At 42.4% G+C, this 13,457-nt stretch overlaps 1 protein-coding gene across 1 annotated transcript in view; it reads right to left on the bottom strand.

Annotated features, from left to right (window-relative positions):
• The window catches only part of DUSP8 (dual specificity phosphatase 8), an 81,237-nt gene extending 69,233 nt beyond the window's left edge, over positions 1 to 12,004 (bottom strand). Inside the window, exon 1 of the mRNA XM_083720629.1 lies at positions 11,663 to 12,004. The gene's annotated coding sequence lies outside the window, so the exon portion shown is untranslated. The remainder of the gene's footprint in view (positions 1 to 11,662) is intronic.
• Positions 12,005 to 13,457: the final 1,453 nt, after the last annotated feature.

The following is a 13,457-nucleotide window of genomic DNA, read 5'->3' as shown; positions in this document are numbered from 1 at the left end:
GTCTTATTAAGATGTAAATTCTGGCACTGTAGCTAAAATCTCTCCCTACCCCCCTCCCTCCCTTCCACCCACCCCTTCTTCTTTCAAGTGCTTAAGTGCTTAGCAAGCCTCACTCTAGCACCCACCCCTGCCACACAAGGAATCCCTACATCACATGACTATTACCAAATCATTATCCATCTTTTTGCCATAGTGGCAAGCAAGGATACGAGTCCTATTAACAAGTTAGCACCTTGTGTTTCCACAGCAACCGCACAGATGCCAGGCAACAGCTATACCTTAGAGCCCCAGCAGACACTGACCAGGTTTCTTACTATTTTAGGCATAGCCTGGTTCTCTCTGCTGCCCAGGCAATTTCTTACAGCCAGAACATCAGTTTGGAATGGGGGACAACATCTCCACAGACTGCCCTGTTAAGGTGTTGCCCACTGTGGGTGGGTGGAGATACCTTGTCTGCTTTGGGGCCCAAAAGCATCTTTGAAAGTCTTTTTCAAGAGATGGCCCCTATCTACTCAAATCGGGTAGGATTCCACTCTCAGCCCTCCTTTTTTCTGTACTAATCTCTGCACTCCCTCTGCCTAACATTTGAAGAGCAAACCAATGTTGAAAACAGGTGCGATTAGAAAAATAGGGCAACATATGCGTAATTAGCATTTTCGTAACATCGCTCATTAAAAGACGTTCGGCACAGAAGTTACGGTACTTTCATGAGCGCAGATTTTCATTGCTCATGCCAATCAAGTCTTATTTTGTATTACTTATTTATTCAAAAAAGAAAAAAGAAAGGATAGCCCACCTATCTAAAAAAAGACCTCAAGGAAACTTACAAGAATGAAATGGTCGAAAATATTTTGGAAATTAATGCCACACACTTCACATGAATTGCCTTGGTTTCCAGTATTTACAACAGCTTTCTTAGTTTGTCCTGTGGAAACATGGATAGTTTACAAGAAGCACATGAAGCAGACACTGGGCATGCTATATAGCCTGAGTTCTGGACCTCTATTTGACACACAAAAATAATTAAAAACTGTTTAATCACTGAACAAAGTTGATTCATTGTTGACATCTCAGTCTTCTTATAGTGGAGTTTAAGTTGCATTTCCTAATATGCTCATTGAACTGCAAATGACACACATTGTGGACCTGGAAGGCAGTTGCTCAATTCTATACCAATAAATTAACAAAAAAAGAATGGGTCAAACCATTCCTAGACCATCTGTCCTAGTCATCTTCCCAGAAAAGATTATACGTTTCCTTCATAAGATCTTGTAGCCCTCATTCTTGCTGCCCATATGGAAATTGATTGGCATTTGTAAGACTCTTTAGCACTGTGACAAGTACAAGTGAAAAGCCAAAATCTGTTAATAAGAATATGAATCAAAATACTTTTCTGTATAAACAAACTAGCACGCTTGGGAGTACACAAGACTAAAACCTTTCCCCCTGAACTTCCAGTTTTCTGTGTTTGGGAAAGATTTCTGGAGCATATTCAATTAGGCCAGTCTTACCTGCACTCTGAAGAGGCAGAGATACGAAACAAGTCTAATATTTGTGGGAGCTTGTCCATAGTCTCCCAACTCAAAATGGTCCACTGGACTCCTGCATTCTCAGCAGAGCCATGACTTTTCAACAAATAAGCACATGTATAAACCTACCCAATGATATGGTTCAAATCATAGGAGTGACTCACATAAGAAGACAACAATGTACTCTTCCCATGAACTCCAATGACTGACTGTAAAAGCGGAATTCCAGAAAGAGCTCTGCATTCCTAAGCTCCCACACAACCATTTATATTGATAAATCTGAAAAGGGGTTTTCAACAATACCAAGAAGCCCCAAATATACAGTTACTGAACCTACAATTCTGCACACACTTATCTAGGAATAAGAGCTCAATGGAACAATTAGCAAATATCAACAGCTCCGCCATGTGAGTCCCTTCTTCCACAGCCTTCTAACATGCTTCCTAACAGTTCCTGACAGGCTTACATGCTTGAGTATACTTCAATAACCCATCCCATGATGGGTTGGGGGTGCAACTATTCTGAAGTGAAACAGAAGGGAGGAAAAAGAAGACTAATCAAGGACATCCCTTCCTTGCATGTAATACACTCCCATCTCTGATGTCCAGTGACCTTGAAATGATGGCCTCAAGATAAATTAATTTGAAAACCGGGGTGGGGTGGGGTGGGGAACTGTCATGGAAGATGGGATTTAGAGTCTAGCAACATCTGGAAGGCCACGGAATCCCACCCCTCATGTAAACACTCACACAGGCAATGAGTTTCTACTCTATGAAGTCACCTTTGGAGTAATGGAAGAGCACTCAGAGTGATTTAACTTCATGCTGAACACAAGTTAGCAGGAGCTACTGTCCAAGTTATAATCACTCCTATGTTTAAAAATGTCACTGTGGAAACTTTTTACATATTATCGTTTCCAACAATGCTGCAAATCTCTGGGAATGACTTAACAGAAGTCCTCCAGTATAATAAAAAGTAATGCAAAACACTAGGTGTGACCGTTCCTTAGCTGTTCAATCCAGTTCAAGACCTGTCCAACTTCCTGCATGCACCAGTACTTGTAAGCACAATAGTTTCTCAAAGAGATTCATAGGCTGGCACTATCGGGGAGCTTGGAGAGGTCCTACTTACATACCCTACCTTTATGCCAAGAGGAAGAACATCTGGCATGCAGATGATGGGCCAACACTATGGGATATGTGATTCCTGAAAATTGCGATTTACAAATAGGATTGCTGTGCTTGCTGATGCAGTGTTTTGGGGGGAGGGTAAGAGATCAACCAAATGCATGTTCTTCTTCCTCCCTCATCCAGCCCAGCTACCCAGAGCAGCAAATGCACACTGCTGGAACTTAATGGTTTTCTTCTTGCATCACAAAATCTCTCATTCCTCACTGCACCAATTTACAGAATAGGGAAAAAGCATTCCAGCACAGATAATCTCCAGTGGGATCATTGATGTAACAGCTGGCAAAATGGGTCAGCTCATTAGCCACTTTGGCTGGAAAAGGGAGGCAGAACATTCCAGTATTTGTTCTCAAAAATGGATTCCAAAGTTGTATACTTTTTAGGGCATTCTTGTTATCAAAAGCATTTCCTTTGTCTGATGGCATGACCTATCCAAGGAGCTCACTTCACAATTACGTTTTAAGGTGCACAATAAAGTTTTTAGCATTATGCACCTACAAGTGTAAAGTGTTTATGCAACAAACATTTGCAGAACCATCCAACATGAAGGTATACTCCAAGGTGAGACTGGCTCCAGCTCCTGCTTAAGTGCACAGTCCTGAATAATGTGGATTGTAAATAACCTGGTCTACTACCAGTTAGGAATGTAAACATTTGATCAGCCATTGCACCTTTGCCTTTAAGGTTGGCCTATATCATCCTTCTCCACCTGGTGCTCTCCATTATCTCCAGGCAGCACAGCTGGACTAGGGAAGGCTGATACAGATCATTAGCAGATGGCAATATGCTGCGTGCCATGCCCATGCAATGAAAAGCTACCAATTTCTTTAGACCAGCCTGCTGTTAACGACACAGGAGCAGGTCAAGCCAGGATGCTGGCAACCTTATCACATGTTCCAGTAGTTCTTTAGAAGGGGAAATGAAAAGCAGTTAGGGCAGCTGGTCTTTTAGGTGCAACAAAGCCCACTGGTCATGGGAAAGAACCAAGTGGATAATTTTCTTCCTTTTGAATCCCTTTCCAATTTGGCACCATATCTCCATCTTTGGGGCCAGTTACTAGTTGATCAAACCATATGCTGGTGTCAAAGCTAAGAACAAGTGGGGGGGGGGCGGGAGGAAGGCTTAAAAAAGAACGGCCTTGTGAAAATAACTCAGATTTTAGCAAACAAAAGGGGAAGACATTCAAAGAACTCAAATGACCATAATTCTCACATGATAACAGAAGCATCACTTGATTGCTTATCAAAATGTCAAGGCACCAGCCTCAAATTCTGGGGCCACTGGCACTGGATATCCAGAGGCAAAAGGAATTGTTCAAATGCTGAAGCAAGCAGTTTTTTATTCTAAAAAACAGCACTTCTTGAGTTTAGCTCTTGGATGGGAACCTGTGGCCCTCCATATGCTGTTGGAATATAACTCCCATCATCTTTGACCACTAACCATGCTGACTGGGGCTGATGGGAGCTGGAGTCTAGCAACATCTGGAGGGCCACAGGTTTCCCAGTCTCGGTTTAGCTCTTTGTCACAGAAATATATATTCTAATATTCCTTTTTTTTTTTTACTTGCTCCAAAATGCATTGCAGAAGGCAAGCTTTTCCTTATCAGTGCCTCCTTTTAGGAGCAATAAAAAAGGAAAGTATACTGTATATATTTAAAAAGGTATATACATTTCCCCGGACAAAGAATGTGCTGTGCTTAACAAAACTGCTTCTTGCATGCATCAAGTCATTTCTTTGTCACCAGATTTTTAAGCACTATCTTGCGCACAGCCATGCAAATTTCCTTGACAAAAGAAACAGAAATTTGAGGATCATCACCACCCAACACTCTCTCTCTCTCTCTCTCTCTCTCTCTCACACACACACACACACAAACAAACAAACACACACACTGAGCGCATTTGGGATTTTCAAGACCTGACTGGTTGCCTGCCTGTGTTGTCAGTTCTTGTTGTACTAGGTTCAAAGGTGCCCATGTTCCAATGCACACTTCATTTGGAAGCACTTTGGGCTACGTTTCAACACAGCATAGGAAGACTGGAAGGAGGAGGAGGGAGAAACACACACAGTGCTGAGCTCATAGCAGGGACAGCAAGATAAAAATGTAATCAATAAATATACACCATCAACACAGTCCAAGGCTCTTAGCATAGTATTTGTCAATGGAAAGGAAAGGAGGCCCGCAGCAAGCTTGTCATGCATTAACCATTACATGAATTCATCCTGTAAGCGTTGCTCTGAAGCGGACAGGCATGCTCATATAAAGGGTTTTATTCATCCCTGTTTCAGTAATGAATTAAAACTACAGATACAATGCCTACTTATTTTCCATGACATAGTTTAAACATGGTTGAATCAGAGGCAATCCAGTGATGCACAGCCTTAATCCTTTCCCCCCACCCATTTTGCTGCTGATCTCAGTTTAGCTTTAGAATTTCACTAGAACTGGTATATGACTGATAAAAAAAGAAGAAACAGCTAAATAAATGTGTAAACACATTTGTTTGTGTAGTTTTCTTCCCTGTTTATTCTGCACATATTGCTATACACATCAACATAAACTGGCCAGGATGTGTGAAACTACTAAATTTGGACCTTACTGATGTTCATGGAAGTTTTAACATTAATGGTACAGAAAATTATTTATGCACTTCCTACCTACTTCCTACGTACAAAGGGAGCCTTCATGTTTCAGACCATCAGCTGAGAACCTAAAGAAATCCATCTTGTATTGCCTTTTTTCATTTTTTGGTGGTGGACAGGACTTCCTCATATTGGCACAGTCTATGAACCATACCTACTGAACTGCTTAATGTAACAAATTAGTGCACCTTGGAGCTAACCCAATTCAAAGCCAGGCTGACAGTGAGACAGATGAAGATCCAAGTCTTGTATCTCCACGGAAGCCAATGCTCCAAAAGGAAAATTACTATATTGCAGATCAATAGTTTAAAGCTCCTAGCAGCAGTCTCTGTCTCTGACACACACAGAGCAACTGTGGTCCAAGTGATGGGAGAGACGTCAAACAATACTTCCAGATCTACACCAGCCCAACATATGGTAGAGTGACTTTTCATTTGCTAACTATTGCTGGAAGAGCAGTGCTTTGCAAAAGATGGGCTCTGAATCCTGAAAGTTTTGCAAACTGTAACAGTCCAACTGAAAGGTCAGCCTTTCCCCTGCAAAGTTGGTCTACTAAAATATTTTATTTTCTTGCTTCTGTGTCTTTCACATAATCTGGAACCAGTAAGGAAATGTATAAACCCACCTCACTTATGGCTTAAAGAACAACAAGAAATATCTGAAGAAAAATGGGGTGACCAGGACCCCAGGTACTGGAAAAGGTATCTGGAATAGACAACCCCACCAAAAAAGATAATGAGCATGAGGCATCAAAATGACATCAAGAAAATAATGTCAGTTATCTTGCTTCCACAATTTCTACTATTCCCATGCAGCGCACCCCTACCACCAATTCTAATCTCACATCTATCCATTACGCCACAGTGGCTCTCTGTAGTTTTAATTAATTGAAACAGTTAAGAAGCTCTTCAATAGCGTTTTACAACATTGTTGCCATGTTGGCATAAAAAGTAGGAAAGATGATTTATTGGCAGTCGTGACTTAGATAGCAGTGTAAGAAATATTTGCACTGTTGATTAACTCTTTAGGTATCTTTACCATTTATGCTATTTTAATGCCTCAGAAACATGTGTGTGTTTAATTTTGCAGAGTTTAATTCACTGTATTTTCTCCTCCGCTTCCCATTTCAGCTTGATTGCAAGTGATGTAAGACTCTAGTACTTTATTCCATCAACAGTCCATTAAGACTACCATAAGAAACCACTTTGTGTCTACAGGAAAATTGCCAAAAGCCGCCTACTTTTCAGAAGCACTTGCATTTTTTCAAGTGCACTTGCTTTCAGTTTTCACTAATATGCCAGAGAATAAACTTACAGCAGTTAAACCAGCATAAATGCTACAAAAAAAACTCAATTAGCTCACTACAAAATAAACTATGTTGGCCCACCCAGCTTCTCCACATTTAAAGAAAATAACCATGCCAGTATAAATTTGACTGCACGATGTGGTCTAAGTCTCTATTAAATCAGCAGCAAAGATTGAATTGTCAGCCATGAGTAGAAATCAAGCCCATATTAATATATCCCATAATTGATTTCATATAAAATAGCTCTGACTAATTCTACTGATAGTCTACACTGAAACATATAAATCAATGAATTGCAAACAGGAAAAACCCCACTATTTTTAAATAAATGAATAAACAAATGTAGTAACTGCTTGCCCTTCTATATAATGCACTGTTAAACCCAAATTTAAGTAGGCATTATGGTCCCACTGCTAGAGTGGTCATATTCATAAGGACAAGCCTTAGAAAAACCCAATAATAGGTCCACTTCTCTTCCACTATGTTATCTTGCCCTGACTAACTTACTCCAAATGAATATTTGATGAAATAATTTTGCAAATGGGGCGGGGAATATGCAGAGCTTGAAGAACTAGTTTTAACTTAATATTCATTTGGATAGAAAGCATTGAAATGGCTCTGTCCTGCCGCTAAAGTGAAAGGTTGCTGCAGTTTGCAAGGATTTTATATGACCCCTGTACAAAAGTAAAATAAATAAAAATTGCAGCTTTCTTGCAAATAACTCAGTGACAGGGCCGTATTTTATAAATTCTCAGTGCTGTGTTTCTCTTGTTTACATGCTGCATACTTTCTCCATCTTTTTAAACAAGGATGTGAAATCTCATGCTGAAACAACAGCCTTTAAGTCGCCAGACTCTCTTGTCTTCTTTGCTACGACACACAAACACAGATGTGGAATCCACTCAGCCTGCGCAAATGTGGAATCCACTAAGCCTACGCAAATTTCACCATGTGAAATTAAAAGCCTAGGATGAAGGGATATACAAAGTTTCAACAAGCCATATTCCGTTCTCTCCACCCTGCTCTGTCAGTGCATACCATTACCTATTTAGAGCACTTTCTAAACCCTCACCCCACTTTCCCCCTTTAGCTATACCTATGGAATAATGAATAAAGAGTGAATCTGTAGTTGCCTTTTTCCACGTTTCACTGAAGACCATCTTACTACCATGTTTAACTTCATATAGCATACAATATTATATGAGTGTGCACACACACGCACACAATCCTAGCCCATGGTTCTGACTGAATTCTGCCAGTGGTTTGTCAGCTGCACTGGCTGCTAGTCTATTTCCAGGCCCAATTTAATGTGCTGATCTTAAACCTTTAATACTTGTGACCACATCACCTGAAGATCACCTTCTCCTGTATCTGTGGTACAAACATATCCACACACTTAACAAGTTCACTATGCCATACTGGAGAATATTCAGGGTTAAACAGTTGGAGAATTCTTGCCTGGATAGCTTGATCTTTAGAGTAGGCGTTTTTATCCTGCACAGCCAATTGTGTGGGTTTTAAAAATCCTGCTCATTACAGAAACACACTAGCCGGACCTGTGAACAAACAAAGAAGTGTTTTCCCCAAGCCCCTGTGGAGAAATAGCCCATCTACAAACAACCCCTTTTGAGCATGAGGAAATGAAATGTTGTAAGGTTCATTCATTTTCTCTCCATATTTGATACTTCCAGTACCAAGCTATGCTTCTCACCTTCATTTCTGTCAAGCCACAAGAGACGCATGTGCTCAGGACGGGGAAGGTGCTGACCCTTCTGTTTTCTGCAAAGCATACAGCTCAGTACTGGAGTTAAACATATGCTATTTAAGGTGCTTCTGGACAGTGCTTTTCACTGCAGTGCCAGGTGAGCAACCGGGAGGCTCGTTTTGCAATCCTCTTCCTAACTCCCACCAGTCACTGCTCTCACCTGCACTGCCTGCTGCTCGGCATTTTAATGAGTGGTGCTCAGCACAGCTCATAAGAACTGAATCAGTGCACAGATGCAGATGGTCGTACTCTGAATCTGACTGGCCGTTTAATCTAATTAAGAGTGGGAGAGTGTTTAGTCATACACAATCTTATTTGGCCAATGACCCTCGGCTTTGGTGATGTTTTTCATTTTTCTTTGTGGGATTCCCCTTTGAAGCGCAGGCTCTCTTCATGTGACACACCGCAGTCTACACCGGCCTGTTAGTCAAGCTGCTAAATTGCAACCCAAAGATCATGCTGTTTCTTAACAATCGCACAGCCATGAAGGAAGGGGCGGTTTTGAATTTTCCAAATCCACAGCTTCTCCGGATCCTTGACCAACCATTTCCACCAGAAATTTTTATTTTTGTTTTTTTAATTTTTTTAACCACTCAGCAGTTGGAAAGAGAAGATGGACAAAGGGGCCAAAGAAGAAAGAGAGGATCAGGATGCTGTGGATGAATCCCTCTGCAGCTCTAGAATGGTTAAACATATCCACGTTGAAATCTGGTAGCCTTGTCTGGGGGACTGGAGGATGCCTGGTCCATCTTCCCTATGATGAGGTATCTGGGCCCTTTCTGTGACAAGAAAAGAACTGGAGAGGGGATCAAACTGTGTGTGAGAGAGAGAGAGAGAGAGAGAGAGAGAGAGAGAGAGAGACTGAGAAAGAGAGAGATCATCCCATGCAAGGTTTGAGGTGAACAGAAGACATCTAGCACCCAGTGCAGTGAAGCTAGCAACCCTTCTCTCTTTATTGCTCACACCATTTCATTCAGACTTGAGCTCAGCTATTGTTCACATGCAAAACAAATCAGCTGACCTATCAAAATGTGTAATGCTGTCTGCTCAGCACACTTCCCTGGCTTGGATGCAATGACCATTCACACATAGCCTCCTTAGACTTCATTACAGACAAAGGGCATTTTCATCCATGACACTGAAAGTATTTTCTTTTTCTTTTTTGCATTCCCTGAATGCAAAATACGATTGCAAAGCCTACACAAATTAGAATGCACATTCGGTTTAAAAACAGCTTCATTTCCCTTACTTTCCCATTGTTCACACCTGTACACAAGTGGCACGAAAAACTCAGCTGACTGCTTTGTGTCATCAGTGAAAATATCCATACTTTTATAAAATAGTACCCAGAGGGTAAGCCTGATGCAATGGCTAGAATGTCTGGATAAAGCAAATCAATGTCTGCTCAGCTTTACGTATTCTCAGCCTAATTTATCTCATAGGGTTGTTGTGATGCCAAGCTTCTATGTAGTCATGCAAACCTTAAATATAAGTTACACTGGCCTTACCAAGAAAAGGTACGAAAAGGTAAGTTCTGGCTTGCATCTGCTAATTTACATGGGGGCTTCTGTCCCTCCACCCTGCAGTTTTTTGCATTTTGACTAGTGTAATTCAACTGGGTTGTGCCAGAATTAAGCCTAACTGCAGCAAGATATTGGGAGTCATTTGTTGCAAGGCTTCAAAACAAGGGAGTACAAGCGTTTCTATAGATGACCGTACCATTAAGCTGATGTTTCAGGAGCTAGGCTGAAACAACTCTTTACGTTCATTATGAGAGATGTATAGAGAAATCTTACATTTTTAATCATACTGAGATGCAGGTTGTTAATAGTGTGTGTGTGGTGCCTAAAGCAATGAAGCTTGGATTAGACCCTTTGCAACTGACAGCATAGTGATTTCACACCCACCCACCCACAAAATCCATACATTATGACAAGTCGGCAATCCATCTCCTACAGAAAGGCCCCAGAAGAATGTCTGCATGCAGTATTTCTTGGCCACAGCTGTATCAAATCTTAATTCTGTATCATGCAAAACATAAAATAAAAAAGTGCTTATTTCCCCCATCACCACCACCGGGGGCGGGGGGAGGCCCTTCCTGCTCTGTTCCTGACTGAACTGAAGACATGAAATGTGGGCAAACCTTCCTGACCATTCTATTGGATGAGGTGGTGGTTGTTTTCAAACCGTCAAATGCTGAATCACAGCACACACACACACACGCACTGCTGCTCCTAGTCAAGGCGCTAGCCAAGGTGAAACGCAGCAGACTCTTGTTTCCTCGGGTGCTTCCGAAGCGCCAAGGAACCGGGCGGCAAACCAAACTCTTTCGGCATTAGGAAACCACAGGGCTGTTAACACCAACCTCACAAACCACAGAGGGAAAGCTTTAGGGACCGTCTCTGTCTCTCTCTCCCCCCGCAATCCTAAGAAGAATGAGGACACTCCACGCTCCGCATCCGAAGCGAGCCTTGAACATTTCCCCTCGTCTGATCCTTCCTGGAAAAGTCTCGAGGCATAACAACCACCTCTTAGCAGAAACGCACACAAACACGTCCCCCCGCCCCGCCCCGGTCACAACTGCGCACACACATATATAAGCACAGAGACTTTCCCTTCACTTCGCAGGAGCCTGCTGTTTTATTTCAGCCTAGTATAATCCGATTCTTAAAACCCTCCTGTTACTTAAACACACGTCATAAATATGCGATTCGCTGAACGCAGTTCTCCCTTCCCTGCAGCACGGCTGACTCTACTGCGCATTTTTCTGTATGCAGCATTGGAGAGGTGTTCCTCCTGCTAGAATTACACCTTTATTTATTTTTTTGCAAAAACCTTCGGCACCTACTCTACCTTCCAAAATTAGCACCATCCCACTCCCCCATCCCCAAAGCCTTCCCCTCCCAGATAAGATTACGATGCATGCACTAAATTTATGCACAGTCACAGATCTAGTAGAAGCCGGCATTACACATAGGATTCCATGGGAACGCATGCTGAATGCAGCAAGATGCAGCATTCGCGTCTTGATGCGGAAGGTCCAATAAGCGTATTAAAAGCCTGTGCAGGTTGTAGTACCCACCCCGCTGCCCACCCGCCCCCCATACAAACCCGCATGGGATCTCCCGTACTGCAGTATTCTGCAGGGTCATTAAGCGATATGTGGAAGTCCAGTCCTCACCGCCACCCCCGACTCTCGCGCGGATCCTTAATAACATTTAAAAACACTTACCTTCCTGGCACTTCCTCTGCAGCCCAGGATCAAAGCCCTTTAAACCCTCCAGCTGATTGCAGATTTCTGCACATTCGTCAGGATGATTTAACCACAATTAGGAGAAGGTCGGATGGGAAACGCTCTGAAAACGCTGGGGCAAGTGCTGATGATGCAAGATCTAACCCTCTGCAAATACACGCGCGCAGCCACACTGAAATGCGCTCATAATGCCAGCCCTGTAACTAAGGGGCAGGCATGTATCTGCAGAAGGGGCGAGGGTAGTGTGAGGGGGGGGGGAGGTAGCACAGATAAGCATTAACAGGGCTGAAGGGATCCAGGAAGACAGAAGGTTGCACTTTAGAACTAAAAATGAACTGAGGATGAGGTCATGCCTTGAAAAAAAGCACCTGACGTCACCCTCAGCCAATCAGAGAGGGAGGCTCAGGGGCAGGATGACGTCAGCCTCTGATCCTGGGGCTTTGGGTGCAGATTAAAGGGAGACAGGCAGGCAGAATTGCAGCTTAAAAGGGGCAATGGCCTAGATTTTCCTTCTTTGCCTCGTTCCCTTCCAGTTTTGCAAGCTCTTAAAAGGGAAATGCCCCAGCCTCGGTGGAGAAAGCTGGTGCAGAGATGCAGCACTGTAAAACAAGCCGCTCATTCTAAATCAATGTGGCATTTATTGTTGCAGGAGGGAAAGGGAGGGCTGGCTCATTTCAGCGCGCACAGATAATCCCTGCTGCTCAGAAGGAGGAACTGGGAAAGATTTTTCCCTTGTGCCAAAGGCAAGACAAAGTTTAATTGGTTGGCTGCTGGATGAAGCAGGCTTAAGATTTTCACATCAGATGGAGTGATGTACCAAATGACCTCCAATACAAATGCATTCTTGTATCGAAACCTTAGCGGTGCTTTTTCTATATGGCAAAGAAGCACAAATGCTGGTCCTGATGACCCAAAGAAGGATAGATTTAGAAGATGAAGCAGTTCCAAAATCCATATTAGGGCAACACCCTTATTAGGCCAACCAAAATATCGCAAAATAGTATCTAAGCTACTGTAACATTTTGGTTGGCATAATAACAGAAGTATTGCCCGAGTGTGGATTTTGGAACTTTTCATGCGGGCCAACACATATGAAAATGCCTTTACATTTTGTGTGACAAAGTAAACAGTGTTAATAGTAATAACACACATATTCTCATAGAATCATGGAGTTGTAGAGTTGGAAGGGACCCCAAGGGTCATCTAGTCCAACCCCCTGCAATGCAGGAATCTCAGCTAAAGCATCCATGGCATATGATCATCCAACCACTGCTTAAAAACCTCCAAGGATGGAGAGTCATAACCTTCCAATGTGGTGCACATGTATTTTAGCATAAGCTGTAATCAAATTCAACACATGGGCAAAACATATCCAGGACTGACTTCTGAATAGCAAGCTTTAATAAACACTGTCACCCTTTTAAGGCCTTTTTAGTCACCACCAGTCTTGTACTCCCTCCTCCAGTTTTAACCCAAACCCAACCCCCCCATTTGTCACAATTTTGCTCCTCCTGCTTTTCCTTTATGAGGTGTGACATACTTTAGGGAGAGTCCCTTCTGTCACAGATACTCCAGTTAGTAACATTTTACCTGAGATTTCCACACATAATCCTTTAAGTCTATTAATCCAAAACCATAAGGAATGTAAGATAAGGAAAAGGGGATGTGGGGGAGTGTCTTCCTTAATTCCTCCCTTGTTCAGACTAAAGTTTTAATGCATGCCTGACTTTTCTCTCTGTAAATTGGTAGGCTTTTGAACTGTGATATTCTTCCA

The sequence above is a fragment of the Podarcis gaigeae genome, assembly GCF_964106915.1.
Source record: "Podarcis gaigeae genome assembly, chromosome: 1".
NCBI lineage: Eukaryota > Metazoa > Chordata > Lepidosauria > Squamata > Lacertidae > Podarcis > Podarcis gaigeae.
This window is presented reverse-complemented; position numbering and strand designations above follow the sequence as displayed.